We start from the raw sequence: 26,331 nt of genomic DNA, 5'->3' as shown, positions 1-26,331 counted from the left end.
GTCAAGCCTACCCCCTCCGCCCTCTGTGAAGCCATCAGTGGCTCCCCACTGCTCCTTACCATGACCCAAATGACCCTGTGAGCCTGGCTTCTGACTCCCTTTCTTCCCCTGGCTCACTATTTTATGGCCATACCCCCTTCTTTCTGTCCCTCAAACGTGCCCAATGTCTCCCCATTTTAGAACCAAGGCCAAGCTGCCCCCAGTACTTTGCCTGCCTACTAACCTACTAATGTTCTTACTCAAGTACAATTTCCACTTACAAGCCTCTGGTAATCTTCCCCCACAAATACGCAAGGTGAGGACCCTTCTGAGACACCCACCCCCAGAACATCCTGTGCTTTCCCTCTGTGACCCGCCCCCAGAGCATCCTGTGCTTTCCCTCTGTGACACTGGTCAAAATTGTCATTATCTGATTCTTGGTGTACCGTCTGTCTACCTGCAGACTGTAAGTTCCACAGAGGAGGGGCTCTCCCTCCCTGACCCCCTCCTCCTTTGTTCAGGCGTCTTCACGCTGGAGGTTGCCAATGTTCAGGTTCTACTCATGGTTCCTTTCCACAGGCCTGGAGAGTCCCAGGCAACAGGGCTTCTGGCAGGCTGACTTGACTTGACAGAACTCCTGACCTGGCCTGCCTGGTAAATAATAAAAAAGCTGCTGGGGGAATTTCCAAGTGGCTCTTTGATAAATGTGTCTCTGTTGCACAATTTCCATTTGACTGCCCCCTGTTTCTTCTGGTTCCCTGGCACATAGCAAGTATTTCATTCCTGACTTTAGGTTTTCTGACACTATCCTGTCAGAACAGGGGAATTCTTCATGATAATGTGCTGATTCATTTTGCAAAGTAGTGCCTGAGCACCTCCTGGGTGCCAGGGGCCCCCTGCCCTCCACCCAGGTGCTGAGAACAGAGGGGCAAACAAGACAGAGAAACCTCAGCCTCATGAGGCTGGCGTCCCAATGAACATCTTTACGTTTGTGCTAAAAGAACAGAATGACGTGTTCCCAACATCTTGCTAGATATTAGAAAACCGTGTTCCCTGTGAAGGTGTGTTATGGGTTTAGGGTGATTTGAATGATGTGGCTGTGTCTTTGAAAGATTGTCTCAGTTTCCCTTAGGGCTTCAGGAGTCTATTCTCGAGGCTGTAATACTCATGCTGAGGATTCAGCCAGTCTCTAGCTTCTAGGGTGTGGTATTCACGATTGTGACAGACTTGATTATAAGAGCATATTCTATATTTGAGAGTTCATCTGGGAATGGAAAACGAAGCCGAGAGCAAGCTTCCTTATCCTCCAGTGTAATCCACCTGGTGCTTGCTCTCATAGCAGCCGGTGTTTTCTCTTCAAAGCACTCCATTTTTATGATGATCTCTCTCTCTCTCTCTCTCTCTCTCTCTCTCTCTCTCTCTCTCTCTCCTCCCCTCTCCCCCCCCCCTTTTCCTTCTCCCTCCCGTTGCTGACCTGTGAGCTCATCAAGGGCAGGGCTTCCTCCGCCTTACTCACTGCTTATCTCTAGAAGTCAATTATGTGCCCACACTGGTGGCACTTTTAAGATTGGGGTGGGGGGTAGGGGGAAGAATCCTGAAATCTTTCTTAGTCCTGCAATGCTTGTGCATTTGACGTTTTTATTTTAGAGCAGATGAGTTTTATTTTGAGTTATGGCCCAATGTAGCCCTTCCCAATATTTTTAACACTCTTCTTTTAAGTTTTTGATTCAGTCTGTTTCACGACATTGAATCGCTGACTTTTTCAGTTTTCCCCAGAGCATGAAATTTGTATTCTGCTTCTGGCTCTGCCTCTAATTTACTTAAGTAATCTTAAGTAAGTGCCTTTGTCTCCCTAGCCTCACCAGCACCCTCATAAAAGCCGTTGACTGGTCTGGATGATTTCTCTACATCTAAAAGCCGTCCCTGTTCAGCCAGACCTAGCGTTTCTCCAGCATCTCTGCCAGGACATGAGTGAGCAGTGGGACTTTTCCAGGAGTTTCCTTCCTGGATTAGAGGATGATAAGTAGCCACAAGGTGTCACCTGTACCTACCTGCATTGCTCCCCTGCTCTCCCCGATGATGTCGGAAGTCCCACCAACCCCACAAGCCTTACCCCTGCTAATTCTGCTGATGGGCAGGTGGTCAAGATCGTGTTCCAGGCCTGCTGAGATGTTAATCCTCCTGCTTACAAGTCGGCCAGTAAGATATCTTGAGACTCTTGATTCCTCTTTGATGCACTACCAACTGACTTGCTAGAACCTCCTTTTAGGTGCTGTGTGTCTAGATCTCTTCTAGACCTCAACTCTTCTGGAGGGGTGACAGTGATTAATGAACCACGCATACTTGCTGTCTAGTTTTAGAGCTGGGCTCACAACATCCCGCTCGTAGACCCCGACCCGGGCCTCGCCTGCTCCCTGCAGACCTGACAGCAAACAATCATCAGGATTTACTTCCCCCTGGACTTGCATTTTAACATTTTTGCTGCGATGTTCATCTATAGTCAAATGATATTTCCATGCCGCTGACTGCAGCATTCAACTTTATCCCACGAGCTCAGTGTTCCAGAAAGGAAGTTTAGGAAAGCAGATGTGCATTTTTTCTGTATTTTTGTGTTTTTCAAGAATGGATAACAATAGGAAATTGTAATACTTTATAGTTATCATTTATTTTAATAAAATGTAACACCTTAACTGTATTTACTTAAAAATATAAATACTGTCATTTTCTGTGGATGTTTGTTTGACACATTTTTGGAGAACAAACGTGAAATCAATTAACGCAGTGAAAAGGTTAACTCAGCTATTCATTGATGTTGAACAACATGCTACTTAACCACCCTTCATGTCAGGGTTTTCTCACCTGAAAAACAGGAATTAAAGACACATCTGGGCTTAGATTTTCTGTGAAACAGCGATTTGCTACAAAAGTGCTTCATCACAGAGAAGTCACACTGGATGGAGCTTCTCTTTCTCTTCGCCTTCCCCTTCTCCCTTTCCTCTACTCTCTCCTCCCCACTCTTGCTCCTCCTCATTCCTTTTTTGTCCTCTTCTTTATGACATTAAACACACACACACACACACACACACACAGGAAAGTGCTCAAAACCCAAGAAAACCTTAATACATTTTTGTAAAATGAATACCTGTATAATTACCACCCAGGTCAAGAAACAAAATATTACCAGCTCCAGAAACTTCCCAGATGCCCTTTCTAACAATAAATTCTCCATCTTCCTAGTCGTAACCACTAACCTGATTTTTCAAATTGTTTTCACTTGTGCAAAAGCCAGACACAGATTTCTTTACTGTTTCTGTAGACTCCTTTATTCACTAATAATAATAGCAGCTACCCAATGCTTCCTGTGTGCCAGGCATTGTTTAAAGTGCTTTACAAATACAACTCTTTCCATTCCTGTACCATTATCAAGTGGTCATTAGGATTGTTATCCCAGTTGTACAGATGGGGAAACTGAGGCACAGAAGATGAAGGAACTTGTCTGAGGTCATACAGCTAGTAAGGAGCCTGAATTTGGGCCCAGGTAGTCTGGATTCTGAGACCACCCTAGTACTGACTGTACTACTTTTCATTAAATAAGATCTGGAAGCTGCACTGAAAAAAAACTTGTCGTATCTGTGAAATGCCTTGCACAGATATGTAAGACGAAATCCGAATAATTATAGCAGCAATAGTATAGTCTCAGGATTGAGGCAACCCAACCATGCTTCTATCTTTGCAGTGTAATCAATTTAACTCTGTGTGTGTGTGTGTGTGTGTGTGTGTGTGTGTGTGTGTGTGTTTGTATCTGTGTCCTCGTCCTTTCTGGACATTATGGTCATTTCAAGGTTCAGTTGCTTAGCATCACCTTTGGGGAGCTCTTCCAATATAGATGGGCCAAATTTCCGGGTGCCCAAGCTATTTCAGGTTCTACTGGCCTCTGAGAGTGACTGTCATTTCCAGAATGGCATAACTCAGCTCTTCACACACGTTTTGCCATGAAGAACTGCTTTTCATTATTCCTCGGCCTTAACTGAGTAAAAATAAAAGCCCCCTTTCCCTCCCATGTTGTATTATTCAAAAACATCTGCCAAACACTGTTTCTGATTACCAGGAGATAAATAACTGGAACTGGCCCACCTCAGCTCTTAGCTGGGTCAACCTAGGCAAGGCATTTAACCTCCATGTGCCTCAGTTTCCTCATCTAAGACAGGGGAATCATGTCATCTCCCTTATCACGTTGTTTTGAGTGCCAGAGGAGACCATGAGAGCAAAGGGCCTAACACAGAAAAAGTGAATAGTTGTTGTTTTTATTAAGTTGAAGGTAATGGTAGTTATTTCATAAGAGTTTATCTTAAACTCCAGCCCAAAGATATTTGGACATTTATATTATGCTGTTCATTTTTACTTAAGATATGTGAATTATGCTAGATTTGTTAAAATCTTTAAATTAATTTCTGATTGCTCCTTGCTTTGTTTTCTTGTGGAAATCCAGATATCATGGGACTTCAGATAAGAAACAACTGGGGACCTAAATTTTAGCCACCGTGGGTTTGGGATATTTACAAATTCTGCCTTCATTGGCTTTTTACCCCAATTACATAATCAGCCCTTGATTACTTGGGGACTGCAGTCCAGTTGTAGGCGAGTCCTTGGCTGCTCCCATGTTCTTGGTCAGTCCAGCTTATGTCTTGTTGGCCCCTTTCACCAAAGTTCAAGAGTGATTTTGAATAGCAGAGGATAGGAACAGAATCAGTTTATCAGTTGTTGTTAATTAAGGTTGAAAGCAGAGAGTGGAACTACGGGCCAATAAGCGTTTGAGATTTTAATCATCCATGTCATTCCTGTTGCTGTGGGAAATTAAGATTTGCCCATACTTTAGCTGCTGGGCATTTGGGCAGACAATGCTGTTGTAGGAGAAAAGCACAGTGTTCTGGTCAGCTCCAGGTTCAAGGTGCCATCTCTGCTTATCACCTGTGATCTTGACCAAGTCTCTCTAAGCCACAGTCCCCTTATCTGCAACATGGCAATAACGCCATCTCACTGTGAATATTAAATACAATAATGTATGTAATACATTATTGGGCATCCAGCAAGTACTCAATAAAAGGTAACTTCTTTCTTCTGACTCTTCACAGTGGGTCTGTGAAAACAAGGTGATGAGTCAATTTGCTGATAAATAAGGGCAAGAAGTGGGTGATCTGGCTCCATTTAGCCAAGTAATTTATTCACTGACTATATGATCATCATTTTACCAGTGTTCTGAAATTGTTTAGAGACAGCTTAAGTGTTACAGCATCCTCACAACATTTTGAAGGCAAAAAAACAAATGGAGAAAGAGCTGTAAAGGCATGGAGACCTGGCCGGGCTCCTCCACCTCTGCCACACTCCTTGCATTTCTGAGATGATGATGCTGGTGATCACCGTCACTGTCATCGTCGTATCATCCTTTTACAACGTTCCTACATATGCGTTGTCTCATTTGATTCTCAGTCATGAGGACTCTGTGGGAGGCTGGATTACAGGTTGTTATCTCCATTTGCTGGTGAGGAAATTGAAACTCTCGGAGGTCAAATGACTAGTCCAAATGCATAACTTCTAATCAGTGGATAGAAAAAGATCCAAGCACATCTCGTGACTCTAGATCCAGAGAGTCTTTTTACCATGTTGCTGGGCTTAAAATGATGATTCTGTCTTATTTATTTCTGAGTATTTGGCTTATATTTAAACCTGCTGTTAACTTTACCTTCCTTACACAAGATCTACTTCTCTCAATGAAGTATTTTAAACCTCGACTCTATCATATTCATTTATTTTATTATAGATCAAATTCTTTGGTAACAAGGTTATCAGAAATCTGTGTGTGTGTGTGTGTGTGTGTGTGTCCTTCAGAAGCTATCCAATAGCCCAGTTAAAAAGAAAAATACATTGAATTTAAATTCCCAAGTGAACTTGGACAATTTTTTTGAGTTTGTTGTGATGAAATTTAATTTCTATGCTATTTGGGACTCATATGACTTCTTGGATGACAGTTTTCCAGTAGAGTAAGTGACCACTTCCAAGAACAATAGAAATGGAAGAAAACAAACAAACAAACAAATAGACACTTGAAAAGAAAGGCATTATAAACAGATTGGTTCACTTAAAACTGTTGGGATGTAGATTCATAAAATAATAAATAAAATTTTAAAATAATGAATAAATGGCTATGTATCGTAATAGCCTTCTGAGAGTGGCTCTAACTTTAAATATATATATATACACACATACATACATATATATATGTATTTGTGACTCATAAAATTCTCTTACTACAACTGAAATGGGCAAAGAAAATGTAGCTTCTTTTACTTTAAAACTGGTCATAGCTCCTCATAAATCTCATCCCTCACGGTATCCACGAAAATTCAGACAAAATAAACAATATTCCAGTCTCTTCTGGTTTAAACAGTCTCCTTCCTCTCCAGTTAAACAGTCTATTCCAAGTTTAGTTGGGCATCATGGAGAGTGGTATAAAAAGTCTCTTTAGCATAAATCTGTCCTTTCGGATAAATAGCCTTTTGGAGTGTGTCCTTCCCTTTTTCTTCCCCAAGATGGTGTCTTTATAGCATGTGGGGAAGTGGGAGCCTGTCTGGCTTCGTGGTATGCCTGGACAGACCACCTCCCTGGACTGGTGACTACTGAGTGGGGTTCTCTCTGGCTTCCCAATTCTACTGCGCTGACCCCTTTGCTGGGGCCCGTAGCGCGATCGTTTGTCCCTGCACACTGCAACCTCTCCTGACAACTCTAGGCCTTTGCCAGTCCCCTTATCTACTTAGAAACTGGGTGCTCTCTCAGGGGCACAGGGCTTCTCTGGGTGTGAGGAATCAGGCCTTGAACTCCTGGTGATGAGCTGCCTTCCCTCACCTCCACATCAATGTCCCTGCATGTTAGACGTGGTCCCAACCATGAGCTCCTTACATCAGGCCTGGACAAGTTACCATCTACCTTCTCCTACAACATCCCCAAGATGGTCTGGATGCTTCTAAAGCATCTCACCCTTGTCCTGAGTTATCTTTCCTGAACTGTTGGCTCTGACCTATTTTCTCTTCCACCATCTCTCTTTTTTATCACCTCATCTTGATGCATACGTGGAAAGAGTATTTTCCCTGCATTGGGGAAAAAACTATAGAGTCTTCCAAGCTTGAACCTGATATGTATGCGAGTTAAAGGAATTCAGACTGGCTTTAAAGTGTATTGTCTTAGCCATTGCATTTCTTTTGAATGTCAAAATCTGCATCCTCTTTCTTGAGTTCATGCTGCAATAATCCTAAACCTTCTTGGGACAAATAAATGTCTATGTCACAACTGGGAGAGAGATTAGTATACTAATGAAATTTCTTCAAAAGCCATTATTTAAAAACTGTTGTATTAAATTAGAAATATAAAAATACATTCTCATTATAAATATTCAACAATGCAAAATATATAGTAAAAAGAAAAAGTCCATCTTGCCTTATATCACATACTACCATCCCACTTTCCTCTCCATCATTAACAGTTTAGGTTAGGTCCTTCCAGAACATTTCCTGTATGTTTATATACATATATATGTAAAGGCACAAATGTATATATTTTACTTTTATTAAAAGTAAAGACGATTATGGCATAGTCTTCTTTTACTTAACGAACTTATAAATCATTTTATATCAGTACCTATAGGTCAATCTCACTTTCAAAAATTGATAAGTAGAAAGCCATAGTATGGATGAACCACTATTTAGTCAACCATTTTCATGATGTACACTTAGATTATTGCATGATTCTTTGCTCTTATAAGCAGTGCCACAGACCATATCCTCTTTACATCTCCTGTACAGCATTTCATGAACCTAACATGGAAAGTGGTGACATTCCATATCTACCCTCTGGCTACCTAGAAACATGACAAGCAATGGAGTTAGGAGCCCCATTTCCAGATGCTAAGCCTCTGCTTTAATTTGGGTCATTATTCTTCATTTTTACCACTCAACCTGTTGCACTGAACTGGTGCAGTCTTCAATTTGTTTTTCTCTCTACCAAAAAAGTACCACAGTATCAATCAGTGGAATAATGCAAATCCAATGTATTGGTTAACATGTATTTTTAGTATTATTATTTCAGAGAAAAAACCCACAGCTCTTCATTCTAATAAGTGCAGAGGGGCGGAGTTTTGCCTGGCAGTGGAGTCCTGGCCAGGGGTTCTCACCGTGATGGCTGCACACTGCAGCAGCTTGCTTGCCCCCCACCCCCGGCCCCTTGGCCATCACTATGAAGACTTGAAATGCTTGGCTCCCATTCAGTGCACAGAGGCGTCAGTGGAGCACTGGCTTACTATTCAGGATGCAGTAACCTGTTCTCTTGTCACATGCTACTCACTCTAGTGGTTCACTACTGTGGTGACTTCTCTGCTTCCATCATTCCTGCTCCTAGCGACTACATCATTTTCTCTCTCTCAGCCAAACTACTCTCCAACTCAGTGCATGTTCAGTGCTTCCACTGGGCAAAGCTCCTGTGCCAGGTTCTCTCTTTCCTCAATGGATAGCTGAGTTTCTTTGGGTCAGGTGCTCATCCCTGGTCCTCCCAGACGTGACCAGGGAAGCATGACCACATGATTCAAGGCTTGCAAACTAAGGAATTTCAAAGTAGGGGCTGTGATGGACATTCAGAGGCATCTCAGAAGGGGACAGAATAACTGGCAGGCACTTTGCATGCCTGTCTGGTGTATTTGCAACGGGCATCCTGCTACAACTTTTGTCAGGAAGATCCTTGTCAGTATTTTCAGCCTGCAGGAGCAACAGAGGGAGCCACTTAGATTCCATCTGATTATAATGTGTTTCTCAGAGAAACAAATAGCCCAAACTCAAGCACACTTCCGGTTGTCAATTTTTTACAAGCACCCTGGAGCTCAAAGACAGTGCTGGAAGATCGATATGGTCCTCTGACAGTGAATTGATTGTTCCAGCAGAGATCTTTAATGAGATTGTCCACCGTATGAAGGAACCGCCGTCTTCAGCATATTATAATGACAATGGTGGGATCCTGTGAATACAGAAAGCCGAAACAACTTTCCTGCTCATTTCTTTTTAAAAGCAGCGAGCCCTTCTTGTTAATTAGTTGTTAATGACTGAGACAGCTCGTGAAATGTTTATTAAGGAGCTGGCCCACTAGCAAAGAAAAGAACTCAAGAAAGAGACTGAATTGAAGCGCAATTAAAGGAACGAGCAAGATTTACAGAGTTGACTGGCACCAAGGCAATTCTAGCAACTTACCCTTCTGGTATGAAATGAGAGGTACTGTAGAAATGCATAGTAAACAGACTAGAATGGATGGAAATATAATAGATGCATAGAGCTGGAAGGAATCTGAGTAATCATTTTCCCTCATGTTACAGATTGGGAAACACATGTAGCAGAACATAAATGAATGGCCCAAGGTCACACTTCTAGTTAGTGTCCCAAGAATCCGTTCAGCCCAGAGAACTCATTACTACCAGCCCTGTTGAAAGGCAAGAGTTGGGGCGTTTGGCTTGGACCTCCCATTCACAAGGGGCCTCTATTCTAGTGTCTTTTCTTTACCCTCAAATGAAGTTATAACTTATATAGTCAAAGCGAACACACTGACAGATTTAGAATTGTTCTTCATATAACTTTAAACCTGTGTTCTGTTACTGTATAACTAGACCATGCTACTTTTGATGCATTATAGATTAATACTTTTAAAATAAATTGTCTGAACAATTATATTGTGTCACTCATTTGTTACATGTGTATATTTAAAATATACTACAGTTTTGTAACCTTGTTTTGGCATTTAAAATTTTTTAAATTGTTTCTTTTTTATTGTAAATATAATTTATTTTTATGGCAGTATAATTGACATATAACATTGTAGTAGTTTCAAGTGTACAACATAATGATTTGATATTTGTGTATATTGAGAAATGATCACGACATGTCTAGTTAACCTCCATCACATGCACAGTTAGGAAAAAATTATTTTCTTGTAATGAAGTGGCCCAGGCCTCGGAAAGCCTCTTTGAGGTCTTGTTCATGGCTCCACACTCTTTGTTTGTAGAACATCACTTCTCTACGTGATTTAAGTTTATTCTGAGTCAGGTTGTAGTTTTCTTAAAAAGAGAGTGTCTTAGTCCACTCAGGCTGCTATAGCAGAATACCATAAACTGGTGGCTTATAAACAACACACATTTATTTCTCACAGTTCTGGAGCCTGGGAAGTCCAAGATCCAAGCGCTGGCAGATTCCGTGTCTAGTGAGGGCTTCCTTCCTAGTTCATAAATGGCTCTTTTCTCACTGCGTCCTCACATGGTGGAAGGGGGAAGAGGGCTCTCTGTGGTCTCTTTTATAAGAGTGCTAATCCCCTTCATGAGGGTCTCACCCTCACAATCGAATCACCTTCCAAAGGCCCCACCTCTAAATGCCACCATATTGGGCGTTAAGATTTAATATATTAATTTTAGGGAATCATAAGCATTTAGTCTATAGCACAGGGCATTCTGTGTTGCACATCTATAAGGTTACCACATGGAATTCAGAACATGGCTATCCATCTCCTGGTAGCTGTAGACTATGCCACTCCATAAATTCTTAGGAAAGAGCAGTTTCTAATTCCATTCTCTGTATTAGCCCTTGTGATCTTTTTGGGGTAGCTCTGTAATGTGCCTTTCAGCCTATTCCCCTGCACAGCAGGAGTAAAGGAAGAATGTTGTTAAATACACTTTTATCTCCCCTTAAAAAGCTGATGTAAAATGTTGTCTTTTTATCCTTGCCTTCTGTTTTAAGAAGCTGTTTGGAACACACTGCTAGATTATATCAAATTTATAATGAAGCTTTATGGAGTTTCTATGTAGCACATGAGAATTGAAAGAAAAGATGCATCCTGTTCTTGAGAAAGCCCCTAAGTCCCCTACACTGACCCTGTTAGGTGGTGCCAGGTGCCAGCCCCACCTGACTCAACCAATATTTCTCTCCTTGTCTCATTCCTCTTCTCATTTTTACTGCGTGGACTCAGTTGTCAAACTTCAGGCTGCCTAAAGCCCACCCGCAGGATTGGTGTAAAATACAGACCCAGCCTTGCTTTCAAAGATTCTGATTCATTAGGTCTGGGGTGACCCCCAGGACTCTGCATTTTTAAGAAACACTGTAGGAATTTTTGTGGCAGGCACCCTAGGACCGTACTTGAGAAACCTTGATCTCCCCTCATTTTCTCAGGTCACTTGAAGGGTTGCATGTCTTTGTCTCCCTGAGTTGTTGGCTTTCTCTCTCCAATAGGATGAGTCACTTGTGAAATCTCTTCATTGATGGCCCTCTTCACTCAGCCTAACTCCCAGCATGCCCCTCCCCTCCCCCTGCCTCTGCAAGGAAGGTGAGGTGAGCTTGGGGAAGAGCAGACCCCTGTCAGAATCTCCTCACTGGAGGAACCTCTCTTCCAGGCTCACTTGCATTGCCTATGGACATTCTTTGGAATGGATTAGGAAAAAGTCCAGGCCATTTGGGACCAGTTCTGGAGAACTGAGTTTAGGATCAAGTGGAGAATTACTGTTCAGAATCAAAGCTGCGCCTACCTATAGTATATTAATATATCACAACTGACAACGTGCCTTGAGTTATGAATGCATCTAAGGCACCAAATGGAAAGTTTCAAAAACATTCTCTGCAACGATGGTAGATATCACAGCTAGGCTGTCCCAAAAATAGACGCATGGGGCTGCTTAGAACCTCCTGCTGTTCTAATTGATTGGGCAGCTATTTTTATTGGTTGAGTATCTCTTTTGACTGGGAGGTACCTTTGCTATGCCAATTGTGAACTACTTGCCCTACTGGAATCAGCATCGATTTTTTCTCTTGAAACACAAAACTCCACTGACTATCTCCATTCTGAGTGTTTCTGAAAAATCCAATCTTGTGAATTAGTACTCACACTTTGTAAGTGATGTAAATAAGTCACATGAATCACATTCTAAGTGAAGGGCTACCCTCAGCCAGGTTAATATTTGTCCTATAACATTTTTTCCAGACGTTAATCATGATGAGCTCAAAGCATGAACCTCTCCACGGTGTCGTGCCTATGGTTACAGGCATTACTTTGCAGAGTACGCTTAAGGTTGGTACTTTAATACCCCAAATACTCCAGCAAAAGATGCCTTTAACTTTCTTGGCCGCATCCTTAGCTTGGTTTCCTACAGATGGTACTCTGCTGATTCATTTCGTGAAGGTGTACTCAAGTTGATTGTTTTAGTCTTTCGAAGAATGTTATAAATTGCACAGTTTGCTTAGGGTTGGGTCATAATGGGGGTGGGGGCTGGGGTTTACAGTTGAGAACGAGTACTTTGGTTTATAATAAGAAGCATATGATGTAGGTTCATTGAATAAGGTTGAGGAAATATTTATAAATAATTATATGTCTTGGTATGTGTGTTATGTGTATAGTTACATTTATTTTTAACCATGCATAGAATTTAAATTAAATATAAAAATATTCATATGCATGGTAATGCAAAAGCCACTATGTCATTTTTTTAAAAAATGTTTACTTAAGTTTCAATTTGGGAAATAAAAAAGAGTGGTCAATTCTTAGTCCTTATCTTACCTGACTTATTAGTGGAGCACCTGACAAAAATGACTCCTTCCTTAATTTTGCTTCCAGAATTTCACATTAGATTGGTTTCCTTCCTACCTCACTGGCTGTACCATCTGTTAGTCACCTTTGCTTCTTCTTCCTCTTCTCACCTCTTATCATTGGGGTGATTAGGATTTAATCTTTGGACCTCACCTCTAGCTATACTTACTCCCCCCCAAATTCCAGACTTTTATATCTAATGTTCTAGTCAACATTTCCACTTGTCTAATAGGCACCTCAAAATGAATTTGTCCAAGACAGAACTTTTAATTTACAACTGCTTCCCAATCTACTTCTGTTATTTTTCCCATTTTAGTAAAAGGTAACTCCGTTATTCTCTTTGCTCAGGCCAAGACCTGAAACTCATAACTGACTCCTTTTTTTTTCTCATACTTCATATTGAATTCATCAGCAAATCCCACTGGCTCGTCCTACAAAATATAATCTGCCAACCTCACAATCTCCATCACCTTTCTGGTCCAATCTTTCTGTAATCTCTCTACTTTGTTATCGTCATGGCTTAATTTATGGGATTCCCTATCTTTGGTTCCCTCTTAGTCTTTTCTCAGCACAGCAACCAGAGTGATCCTGTTAATACTTATTTACAATCATGTCACTTTTTTTCCCTCAAAACTCTCCAGTGGTTCCCCAAATCACTCAGCACAAAAGCCAAAGCCCTTTCATTTCCCTATAAAGCCTTATCCTCCCTTACCATCTCTAACCTCATCGTTACTGCTCTTACACTTGCTCACTCTTCTCTAGGCCCACAGGCTCCTCTGCTGTTCTTCCGACACTCCAAAGATTACTAATACACATAAAGCCTATAAATTCAGCCACATCTTTGAAAACTTAGATCAAGACATCACTGACCATTCTTAGAATATTAACTTTAACTGTGATCCAGGCTGACTGTCCATGTATGGCTTATCAGATGATTGTTTTGTCAAGGGAAGGTTATTTCGGTTTCCATTATTCTTAACATATTTTACTTGTAAACTTTCAACAAAGATAATGGATGTACAGTATAATTGTAAGTTCACCAGGTCAAGAAATGTATCAGTTAATTATTGCTGTGTAACAATGGCCTGAAAATTCAGTGTTCAGTAAAGTGATTTTTGACAAAAGTTCTGAGATCATTCAATGGGGAAAGAGTAGTCTCTTCAACAAATAATGTTAAGGCAGCTAGATATCCACATGCAAAGGATGAAATTGATCCCCTACCTCACACCATATACAAAAATTGTTGCAAATTAGATCAAAAACCTAATATGAAAGCTAAAACTATAAGTCTTAGAAGAAAACACAGGAGTAAATCTTCATTACCTTGGATTTGGCAATATTTTCTTTGATATAATAACAAAGAACAAGCAACACAAGAAAAAAATATTTAAATTGGACCATCACAATTAAAACTTTTGTGCATCAAAAGACACTATCAAGAAAGTGAAAAGACAACCCACCAACCTACGCAATGGCAGAAAATATTTACAAATCTTATGTCTGATAAGATATCCAGACTTTATGAAGGACACTTCCTACTCAACACTAGAAAGAAAATCAAATTTTTAAAATGGGCAGAGCACTTGAATAAACAAAGATATTCCTCCAAAGATATACAAATAGCCAACAAGCAAATAGACGATACACGATTCATTAGTCATTAAGGAAGTAAAAATGAAAAGCATGATAAGATACCACCACTTCACACCCATGTGGATGGCTATGGGGAGAGAGAGAGAGAGAGAGAGAGAGAGAGAGAGAGAGAGAGAGAGAGAGTTGTCAAGGATGTGAAGAGAGGATATGGCAAAATTGGAACGTTTGTACATTGCCAGGAGAAATGTAAAATGATGTGGCTGCTGTGGAAACCCATTTGGTGATTCCTCAATAAATTAAACATAGACTTACATATGACTCAGCAAATCCAGTCCTAGATATATTCCCAAAAGAATTGAAAACAATTGAAAAATAGTGTTCAAATGAAAATTTATACATAAATATTCATAGCAGCACTATTCCCAATAGCTAAAAGGTAGAAATAATCCAAATGTCCATTAACTAATGAATGGATAAACAAAATGTGGTATACCCATTCAACGAAATATTATTTGGCCATAAAAAGTAATGAGCTACTGATATATGCTACCACATGGATGAACCTTGAAAACATCATGCTAAATGAGAGAAGCCAGACACAAAATGCCACATACTGTATGATTCCCTTTATACGAAATATCCAGAATAGGAAAATCCATAGAGACAGCAGAAAAGATGAGTTGTTTTCAGGGACTAGAGGGAAGGAGTAATGGAGCGTGACTGCTTAATGGGTATGAGGTTTCCTTTGGTGTGAGGAAAATATTCTCAAACTAGATAGTAGTACAACATTGTGAATATGCTAAATACCACTGAATTGTACACTTTAACATGGTTAATATGGTAAATTTTATGTTATATAAAAACAACGACAAAAAACTTAGTGACTTGAAACAATAGTTTATGAATCATCCTTGGCTTTTATTGTGTTGATTCCATCTGGACTTACCCATGTGTCTTCATTCAACTGGAAGGTCAGAAGTTGGATAGATAAAAAGTCCAAGCTAGCCTTGCTCACATGCATGACAGTGGTTCTCCATGTGGCCCCTCAAATTTTTATAGTCTAGACTGGTTTTCTTACATGACAATCTCAGGGCAGCATTCCAAGAAAGCTACAAGACATTTTGAGGCTTTGGCCTGGAACTCACACAGCATCACTTTCATCACATTCTACTAATCTAAGCAACTTGCAAGGCCAGCCTGATTAAAGGAGGGAAAAATATATGTCACCTCTTAATTGGAGGAGTAGCAAAGTCACCGTGAAAAGATACCATACAAAGAGAAATTGTTGCAGTCATTTTTGAAAACAATCACTACAAGTAGCATTTATCTCATTCTCATCTTCTAATGTATATTTTATCAGATTTTTATTTTTTAGACTAAGACAAATGATAGATTGAAAGAGCTGAGTTTAATATAGATAGCATTTGAGGACCATATTTGTGATAAATGTACCACTTTTTCTAGGCTTTGGCTTAAAGCAACTTATATTTTTGTGGATTCTATTGGATTTTTTCTGTCCTCTAGATTCCTAAGAAATATTCTGTGCTCTTATAACTTTAGATTGCCTCTAATTGGATTTCTGTATTGCAGGAACTCTCTCTCTCTCTCTCTCTCTCTCTCTCTCTCTCTCTCTCTCTTTCTCTCTCTCTTTCTCTCTCTCTCACACACACACACATAAACACACATGCTTACTATAATTGTATATGTAGAGTCCTATGAGAATAGCAATAATTTAATTTCAATAGTGTCTGATTGCATAATTACCACCAGGGTAATCTTTCTTTTTCGATCCCTAAACAACTGTCCAGTGAACAAATGAATTCAATGCTAGGTAAATATTTGTGGGTTAGAGTTATTTTGAATAACGCCAGCAGGTTTTCAGTTCATAAAAGAGTGATGTGCTAACAATGAAAAGAACGATAGAATAAAAGAATAATAGAATAATGATTGAGGAGGTTTCTTCGGAGGAAGCTGCTATGTGTTTTATTTTCCAGTTGACTTTGCTATTGGGTAGACCTTTGATATAACTCGGAAATATTCGCGATTAAATGTGAATGTTATCTGTGAATGACATCAGCATATTTAAGGAGTCTGAGGACAAGATTCTTTCAGTTTGGTTTGCACAATTTATATGTGGTGGGACTTTTCTGAAAGCATTCCAGGCCCAGACATCTAGAAGCATAGGGTGAAGTGCTGAGAAATGGGACAGAAGGGGATCCTAGCTACAATTTTGCACCCTTACTTTAAAACACTCGCAGTCACTATAATGAGATGAGCTTAGTTACAAATCTACCCACGAAGTGCCCCTATGGTCAAATCTCTGAGTCAGAGGAGAGATGTGGAATGCCCCCATTGTGATAAAAACAGATCTGTCTTGTAACTTTGGCTTCCCCATCTGTCAAATGATGAAAATGAATGCAGCAGCATCTACACACCTCTCTCACTTCCTCTCTCCTGTTCAAGGAGGACTGTGAGAATTCACAGTTGATCAGAGAGCAAAGTAACAGTCGTATGCCACTGAGGAGTGAACTTGTAGTGAGATCTGTGAAACTTGGCAGAACACAGGAAGTGTCCAATTCAGCAAGATTGGCTTGGTGTTAGGGCAGTTCACATCTTCAGAGCTAGAGGTTGTCTTGAATCCTTTGTTACTAAGGAATGCCAATGACAAGGGGAATCCCTGTCTTACTATTTGCATGTAGATTTAGAAAGAAATGCAGATTTGCTCATTTGGTTTCTGTGTAACTTTATGGTCAAACTGAAACTAGGATGTGAATATTAGAGTGTGTGAACCTTCTTAGTATGAAGTCTGACTGCTGTGGCACTTAGGAAATCATGCCGTGTAATAGCAGCACTCACTGTATTTGCCACAAGTGACCAGTGATGCTCAGTCTCTAGTGTGCTGTTGAATCCAGCATATCTTGTTTGCATACAACAATATTCATTGTGCATTTTGTTTGTGTGTGATTCTAGTCTGCTGTGAATGGATTCATTTTTTTTTTAAGTCATTTTAAAGTTATGGAGTGTTGATGTTTTTTTCCTTTGGTGAACAGGAGTTATGATACCTCCATTGTTGACCATTACAACAAATTGGGATAAAGGAAGACTACACTAGGCAAACACAACCACTGCTGACTTGTTCTCTAATTGAGTTCCACCAAAGAAACCACCAGGTTAATTTATGCACTCTCCACTCTCTCTGTAAAGGGTATGTCTGATGCCTGTCTGCAAGGTTAACAGGGGCCAGTGGCATTTTCACACTGCATCTGGGCCCTTCTTCCACAAGTTGTGTTGTCTGCTTACCAAGGGTCAGTTTGCTTGTTCCCAACCGTATTTAAAAAGGTTGCAACTGAAAATTTGTAATGTAATTACATAAATGGATGAAAATTTAGTGCAGAAAGAACACTCTTTAAAAAAAAAACAAGTTGTTTTCAAAAGACTTGATAAAGATGAACCACACCAAACCAAAACAATAACCACAACACACATACACACACACAACTGTTAGATTAGGTATGGACAAGCAACTATAAAAGACTGAAAGTAAATAATTAAAATCTAGCAGGATTTGCCCTCAGATTGCTTCAAATGTCTTTTGGGTCTTGCTCCACTTTAAAGAAACTGGAAACTTGTAGCTGATGTGTTAAGGGTGCAAGACTGAGAGGTTGGGTATTGTGGTATTGTGATATATAATAAGAAATATATAGTGTTCATCTGAGTTTCTGGCACAGAGCTCCTAAAACACTTGTAATTTCCTACTGATAGAGGTATCTTTTGTTATGTTAATGAGGTGCCTTTGGGGAAGCCCCTAGGTCACCTAAGCATGGGAGTTGGTTGGGAGGACCAACCTTGTGATTTGAGGGTTAGAACTTTCAGTCCCACCCCTAATCTCTGGGGAGGGGCAAGGGGCTAGAGATTGAGTTCAATCATCACTGGCTGATGATTCAATAATCATGTCTATGTAAAGAAGCCTCAATAAAAACCCAAAAAGAGGGGATTTGGAGAACTTCTGGGTTGGTAAACATGTGGAGATTTGGGGGAGGTGCTCAGAGGAGGCATGAAAGTACTGCACACTTTCTCCATAGCTTGTCCTGTGCATCATTTCCATCTGGCTGTTCCTGAGTCACATCCTTTTTTAATAAGCTGGTGATATAGTATGTAAAATGTTTCTCTGAGTTCTACGAGCTGCTCTAGAAAATTAATTGAACCCAAGGATGGGGTTGTTGGAACCTCTGATCAATAAGTGGTGGGTCAGAAGCACAGGTGACAACCTAGGCTTGTGACTAGTGTTTGAAGGGGGGTTGAGGCAGTCTTGTAGGACTGAGCCCTTATCCTGGGAGATCTGACACTGTCTCCAGGGAGATAGTGTCAGAACTGAGTTGAATGATAGGCCACCCAGCTGGTACTGGAGAATTAATTGCTTGGATGTGTGGGAAGAAAATCCACATGTTGGAATTGATACCAGAATCATTAGTTGGTGTCAGAATCAGAAGTGGGATCATACGTATGAATGTAAAATGAGTGGAGACACTTTAATCAGGGGACTTATGTCCAAAGACAAAAGAAAGAAAGAAAGAAAGAAAGAAAGAAAGAAAGAAAGAAAGAAAGAAAGAAAGAAAGAAAGAAAGAAAGAAAGAAAGAAAGAAAGAAAGAAGGAAACCCAATAAAAATAGTAAATTTGAAAACTGCTTAATATAGGACATGCTCTATGGATTATTCTAGACAATGATAAATTTTATTCATTTTATTGTCATAATAACTCAGTGACATAGTAAGTAGGTTGTATTGTTATCCCCATTTTACAAATAAGGAAACTGAAATAGAGTGACATGAAGTTTCTTCCTCTAGATTGTCCAACTATTAGCCAATGGAGCTGGCATTTAAATGCAGGCAGTCTGGCCCTTAGTCCATGCCTTCAGCCACTGCCTTACACTAGTCCTCAATTCTACAGCAAGAGATTTAAATGTTCTAAAAAGAACAAAATTAAGCTATGCTTGTGCCATTAACATTTTTAAATTATGAAATAGTAAAGCCTGTATAAGAGCAGAGAGAAGAGTATAAGAGCCCCGTGTATCCATCACTCAGCTTCACCAAAGATGAATTGATGGCCAATCTTTAGTGCATCGATCCACCATTCGCTTCCCATTTGCTCTTGGGATATATTAAAGTGAGTCTTAGAAATCATGTATTTTCTTCCATAAATATATCAGAAAACATCTTTAAAAGACAAAGAGTTCTTTTAAAAAGTATAACTGCTATCCCATCATCTCACCTGAAAACAATGTACGCGAATCCCGTAACGTAATCAGATATCCAGGCAGTATTTGAATTTCGCTGATTGTCTCAAAAAATGTTTTGAGAGATTTTCCTCTAAATAGAATCCAAATAAGATCATTACAATTAGATTTTTAATCTATAAGTCCCCTGCCCCCTTTTCTCCCTGCAAGTTATGTGTTGGAGAAACCAGGTCCTATAGTTTTCTGCAGTCGGCATTGTACTGATGTAATTCCCCATGGTGTCACTTAAAACATGTCTCTGTCTCTCCATTATCTTAAAAATTGGGAATCCCATGTAGATGTATAATCTGATGACTCCATCAGGAAGCACATACTGTCTCGCTATGTCTTTTCCTTTCATGTAATGGAATTGCCCAATCCATTATTTTATCAAGGGTTAAAAATGGCACTCTTGGGCCGGCCCGGTGGTGCAGGCGGTTAGAGCTCCGTGCTCCTAACTCCAAAGGCTGCCGGTTCGATTCCCACATGGGCCAGTGGGCTCTCAACCACAAGGTTGCCAGTTCAATTCCTCGACTCCCGCAAGGGATGGTGGGCTGTGCCCCCTGCAACTAGCAACGGCAACTGGGCCTGGAGCTGAGCTGCGCCCTCCACAACTAAGACTGAAAGGACAACTTGAAGCTGAATGGTACCCTCCACAACTAAGATTGAAAGGACAACAACTTGACTTGGAAAAAAGGCCTGGAAGTACACACTGTTCCCCAATAAAGTCCTGTTCCCCTTCCCCCAATAAAATCTTAAAAAAAAAAAAAAAAAAAAAAATGGCACTCTTCTATTAGTCTTGCCTCTTTCATGATCTGAAATATTTCCATAAAAAGAAATTTGCCCTCATCAACAATTTAGTTACCCTAAGTTCTGTACAGTATAAGTGGGATAAATGCTTGATTCTTTCCCTCTCTTTGCCAGTTTTCAAAATAATGAGTTATTGCCTAGCTTCTCTAAAGGTGACCAATGAGGGTTTTTTCCCCAAATAATTTTAAACCTATAGGTTTAAAAATCTTGATGTGTTTCAATCCACTGCAATGATTGATTCTCAGATTTATTTTCTTTAGCAGAGGGGAGCTCTTGAGTCTTTTTGACATCATTCCTCTTGTCTTTGATAGTTTTCTTGCTTTTTATGCTATAGACCAGATAGATGTTCCAGGATCACTCTCTTGTATGTAACATTTTAAATGGTGTCTCTCTATAGTGTCCTCTTTCTATTTTTCAGTTAGCTGATCAATACCGAGGTGGCGTGGTTGTTAAGGCTTCCTGGATTCATCTCCCAGCTTTTACCTTATTTTCTATGTGACTTGGGCAATGTTGCTCTGCCTTAGTTCCTTCATCTGCAAAATTGGAATTATAATAATTGTACTTATCTCAAGGTGTTGCTGCTACAAGCATAAACTGAGTTAATGTACGTAAGTCACTTAGAACAGTACCCAGCACATAGTAAAAACTCAACAAATGTTAGTTTTTATTCATTAGGCACAATAACACTTCTTTTAGTATATCACCTTGTTGAATTTTTAAAAGCACGTTGGACACAGTTGTAATCATACTCTATATTTATTTGTTTTCTGATGTTTTTCCCCATAACCTAACATCGTAGGCATTTCGTATGAGCTGACAAACACAAATTTTTAAAACTGTAAAACTATTAGGTGATATGTACCATAATTTACCAACTTACATGCTTTCCCATAAAGCACAGCTTATTTCCCCTTTTCCCCCATTATAAATAATATAGCAGCAAATATCTTTGTGAATAGAAGTGTTGGGTTTTTTTTGTGTGTGTGTGTGTGTGTGTGTTTGTATGTGTTTAGCATTTCTTTACTATAAATTTCCAAAGGTGGAGTGAGTGTAAGTTATGATCAAATTTATTTACTGATGGTTTATATTGATTCCTATTTACCTTGAGTTTTTAACCTGGTTTAAAAAAATGTCTATAAAATGCCAGTTATTTTTCATGTTTATTTACAAAACCCAATAATAAAAATAAGCCATTTAAGTTGATCAGCTTATAGACAGAATAATATGGTCACATTCTCTGGGCTGCCCATGTACACTAATGTCAGCCTGGCCTCCTAAGTCAAACCAGTGAGGTTGGGGAAGACTTGGCTGCTACAGTCTTGAATATGGTGAAAAAACAACAACAACCAAAAAAACAAAAAAAAACAAAAAAGAAAGAAAGAAAGAAAAAGAAAACCAGCACTTTGAGTAATCTAGTAATTGAGTTCTACTCTCTTCTGAGCTGACATGAGACCACAATCACATGAAACAACCACCAAAAGATGGTAATAACTCAGCAAGAGTGACTTGGGCTTCATAAGTGCAAAGCGTGTTGGGTGGGGAAAGAAGATTGCCTCTTACAGGACCCCACTGCCAACTTTCTTGCATGGCTGCAGGCATGAAAGGGCTGAAATCTGATCCCCTACTGGCCCAAGCAGTAAGCCCTATTGCAGATATCGCCCTTGCAGAAGGGGCCTCCCACAGGGGAGTGCTTTTGCAATTTATCCACCCACAAGAGGTGTCACTTTCGAATTCACACTAAGGCTTTGTGGTGCCAGATGTGACCCTGATAATTCTTCCCACTTAGGAGCCTTGAACTTGACAGAGAGGGAGCGGGGGAGTGCTTGACTGTTGTTTCTCCACAGCCAGCTTTTTGTGGAACCTTTCCCTCGGATCCACCTGTGAAATTCACTTAATGGACTGGTCCCCACAGGCTGGGGATCTCAATGTGCATTACCTGAGCCCCTCCTAAACCCCACTAAAACTCCCTTCTAAATTTCTACCCCCTTCAAATAGCTATCTTAATTTAGCTGACCTTGTAACCTAATGGTTAAGCCACAAACACTAAATGAGAAAAATGTGGATTTGAATGCTGCCTTCACTGATTGTATCTGTGTGATCTTATTTTCCTCCTCATCTGCAGAGGCAGATAAAAGCACCTGCCTTGTACCTCGCCAGGCTGTTGTATTAAATGAGATACTGCATATGCAGCACCTAGCATGTTTTAAGTGTTCAATAAATGTGGACTTGCGTTGCTATTGGGTATTTGAGCCATCTTTCCTCCTATCCCCGTGCGCTCTAGTCCAATTTTGGGTAAGGGGTGGGTTTCTTCCCCTTGTGATGGGAATAGTTTTATTTACCTGTGTCATAGAGTCTTGCTTCGACATTTGCATGCTCAGTGTAGCAGGAATGGGAGGGAGGAACTGCCCACTTCTGAAACACCAGAATGGTTGCCCCCTCCACTGGCTGTTCCTTTCCTATTTCCCCAGTAGAATTCTCTGCACCTTCTTAGGCATTAGCACTGCTAGCGTGCACACACCTCTTTCCCTCCCAATTAAAATGAGTAAGTCCAAAGGATGAAATGTTCCTGTCAGCGCTCACTCAGGTAAATTCGTTCTCAATATTTGAAAGGAGAGAGAGGGGCTAATAATAATGTTCTGTGCCAGAATTCTGGCTTAAGTGTTTCCAGCCCTCTGGCAAAAGCAGAAGGTGCATAGCCCCACCCAGTTTGGGGGACACCCCTCCCTCCCACCATCTGTTTAAAATTAAAATATTGCCATATGGCAAAGAAGGGTTTGAACATGCTCACTGTTTCTCTCTTGGCTTGTCTCACAGAAGAAGGTAGAAGAGGTAAGAAGATTAAATAACAGCCAAACTATCCTTCCGTTCCAAGGAGAAAATTCTAGATTCAAATCCTGTGATGGAGAGGAAGAGTGGGGCCGGGGGAGCTGGAGTTGGAAGACTGAGTTCCAGTTCTGGTTCTGTCCTTCATCAGCTTTATGAGCTTGACCGAGAGCCTTCATCTTGTGGAAGAAAGTCGGCTTAGCACAAGAGCCTTGTCTGTGTACTGCCTGTGATGTATCGTTGCCCAAACAATTAAGTGTGAATCCCATCAAACTACTGGATCTAACTACCAGTTTATAGGAAATACAGGGGATGGAGGAACATGGTAAATGACACCACATGGATATAATCAGCAAAATCCAAAATGTGACAAATTTGACAGGGTAAATGACACTGTTTCTTCAACAAATGAGTGGCAGGAGGAGAAGGAAACCGTATGTATTAGAGATTTAAGAGACTTAGCAACAAAATGCAATGTGTGAATTGTTTTTGATTCAAATTCAAATAAACCAACTGTAAAAATACATTTATGGGACAACCTGAGATATTTGAACAGTGTTTTGACATTTGATGATAGTAGGAAATTGTTTTCTTTAGCGGTAACACAGGTGTTAAAATTATGTTAAGAAAGTCCTTTCTTGGAGAAATATTAAAGTACGTACAGCTAATGACAAGATGAGACGATACAGAAATAATATATAATTATTATATGTAGTATATTATATATAATATGCAATAAATATGTAAAATCTTATTACATATTATTATAAAATAATATGGAGTAAATGACTTACTTCAAAATAATCTAGTAGTGAGACAGTTGGTGGGGACAGATGATGAAACAAGATATGTCTTATGTGGATCATTATTGCAACTGGTGACTAGATTTATGGGGGTTTATTATAATATTCTCTCTAATTTTGTGTATGTTTGGAAGGGTCCATCATAAAAAGTTAAAGAGCACAAAAGCATGTGAGCTTTAGAGAGAGGCAGACTGCCTGAATCTACCTTTTATTCAGCCAATTAACCTTTGATTCAGTTTCCCCATGAAGACAAAAATAGCACCTGCCTCATAGGCACCAGGAAAGCAGTTAGCACAGTGCCTGGCACATACAAGTGCCCAATCCATGGTAGTTCTCCTTATTAGTAAAGTAAGAGGTTTGGACCAGTTCATCTCTATGGCTCTTTCCAGCTGAAAGACTAATTCCAACCTGTTTCTATCATATTTTAGCCCTCTTTATTTTCATTCCTACGCCATGTCCACCTTTCTGGAAACTCTAACTTCCTCTAATATTCCCCTCTCTTTGCCTGCGGCATCTGGACACTTTACCTGGGTGGCCAGGTGTCAGTTCCATAAGGCGTGTTAGACTGATTCCTGGATTGGCAGGTGCAGGTTTCTGATTTCTTCACCTGCTCACTCACTATCTGGCTCTTTTTCTAGTAGCTTCCTGTCACCTGAAATAAGAGCTGGAAGCCTGAGGAGGGAGGTAGAAACTTGGGGTGGAGAAGGGCGAGGAGGATGCGGTTACATCCTGACTCCACCACTGCTCCGCCGCCTCCCCGCCCACGACACCAGGAGTGGTGAAGAGTCAGGATGGAAGGTGCCTCCTTCAGCTCGCGGCCTCCCTGGCAGTGTGAGGTGGGGCAAGTCACTTGACTTCAGTGTCCTCAGTTTCCTCATTTGTAAAATAGTTTTGTTAATAGCAGTGAAAGAGTGCCAACTCCAGAGCTGGACCGCCAGAGTTAAAATCTTGGCTCTGCCTTGTATTAACTGTGTGGTCTTGGACCTCTCAGTGACAGTTTCCTCACTGGGAAAACGGGAAGATTAGTACTACCTACCTCGTAGGATTGTGGTGAGGGTTAAACTGGATACCTGGCACACAGAAGGCTTTCAGCAAATGCTGGCTGCTGTTACATTGCCATAATTTTGTACAGTGCACTTTGAGAGCTCACTTGTGTGCCTGGCAGCTCACTTCAGACTTTCTATTAGACCTACTGAATTGTCATGCCAGCCCTGGGGTCCACCCACCAGGAGCTCGGGCCAGAACCGTGTCCAGTGGATGTGTCATCGACCAAGGTCATGCAAGGGAATACACTGAGTTACACCCTTCCTCATATCAGATTTTTCCTTCACCCCAAAGCCATTTTGGACTAAAATACTTCCAAAGATTAACCTGAGTGGAATGGGAGAGGGGAGGAGAAAGGAAGGAAAGCAACAGCCTATAAGGTATCACACTCTGTATGTGAAGTCAGAGACTCCCAGGAAGACCAACAATGGAGGTTTAGCTGCGAACATCCTTGCTTCTCCCAGTTCTGCCAAAGAAAACAAGTCACCTCACCCTGGCTACCCCTTGCTACTCCTTTAGGCACCTTGAGGCTATGAGCCTGTGGGTCAGGTAAGGGGACCCTGTTTGGTGCCTGGAGTGGTGACTCCCCTCATTGGAGTGGCAGCTTAACGCCTCAAAGCTTCTGGCTCTGAATTATTACTCAGCATTGGATTGAGCCCAAAAACGTGGAAAACAAGGATGGAACACAGGAAATCTGGAAAATAAGAATGATGGGAAGCCATAAGAGACCAGAATCACAAAGGCAATCGCCCTACGGATACAAACAGGTCCTTGGTGTGAGCCTGGTGGAAGGGTTTGATGTAGGCACCCAGGAGCTGGGGTCACCCAGTTCTAAATATCATCTCTCAGAATCACAGGGCATGCTATTGGGTTACCGGGTCCTCTAAATCGTCAGATCTACTTCCTGACTTGAGACTCCACACAAATAAATATACATTTCTACCTCCACCCTGCTCCCAGACTATAGGATTGCAGGCGGAGAAACTTGTAAAAACAAACAGCCCTGTGCTCCCTCCTCTGGGTGTTGAGAAAGATCTGGAATGGAATTAACTTTGTGGGGATTTCCAGGTGCCGAATAGCTTGAGCATGTTTGAACTGAGCTTGGCTGTTTTCACCTGCCTGAGAAGGGGTAGGCCAAGCCACACCTGGTCATGCCAAGTCATGGGTCCAATGTGTTTGTCACATCTTCTCAGCAAAGACGTCAGGCCAGATTTAACAGAAACAAAGGTAAAATGATTGACAACCACAACACCAAAAGCTCAGCTATAGTGATATACCTTTTAGCTTAGTATATCTTCCAAAGTTTAGGTTAAGAAAAATTTTACTTCTGAGTTAAAAAAGCAGGTGATTTTGTA

The 26,331-nt window shown here is 40.7% G+C and overlaps 1 long non-coding RNA gene across 1 annotated transcript in view; it reads left to right on the top strand.

Moving 5' to 3' along the window:
- LOC141568250 (uncharacterized) overlaps positions 1–23,653 on the top strand; it is an 89,166-nt gene extending 65,513 nt beyond the window's left edge. Inside the window, exon 3 of the long non-coding RNA XR_012491342.2 lies at positions 23,121–23,653. This is a non-coding gene — a long non-coding RNA (uncharacterized LOC141568250). The remainder of the gene's footprint in view (positions 1–23,120) is intronic.
- Positions 23,654–26,331: the final 2,678 nt, after the last annotated feature.

The sequence above is a fragment of the Rhinolophus sinicus genome, chromosome 1 (genome assembly GCF_057876585.1).
Source record: "Rhinolophus sinicus isolate RSI-liver-muscle chromosome 1, RSI-T2T, whole genome shotgun sequence".
Classification (NCBI taxonomy): Eukaryota; Metazoa; Chordata; class Mammalia; order Chiroptera; family Rhinolophidae; genus Rhinolophus; species Rhinolophus sinicus.
The sequence above is the reverse complement of the archived record's forward strand: the minus strand, read 5'-3'. Positions and strand labels throughout refer to the sequence as shown.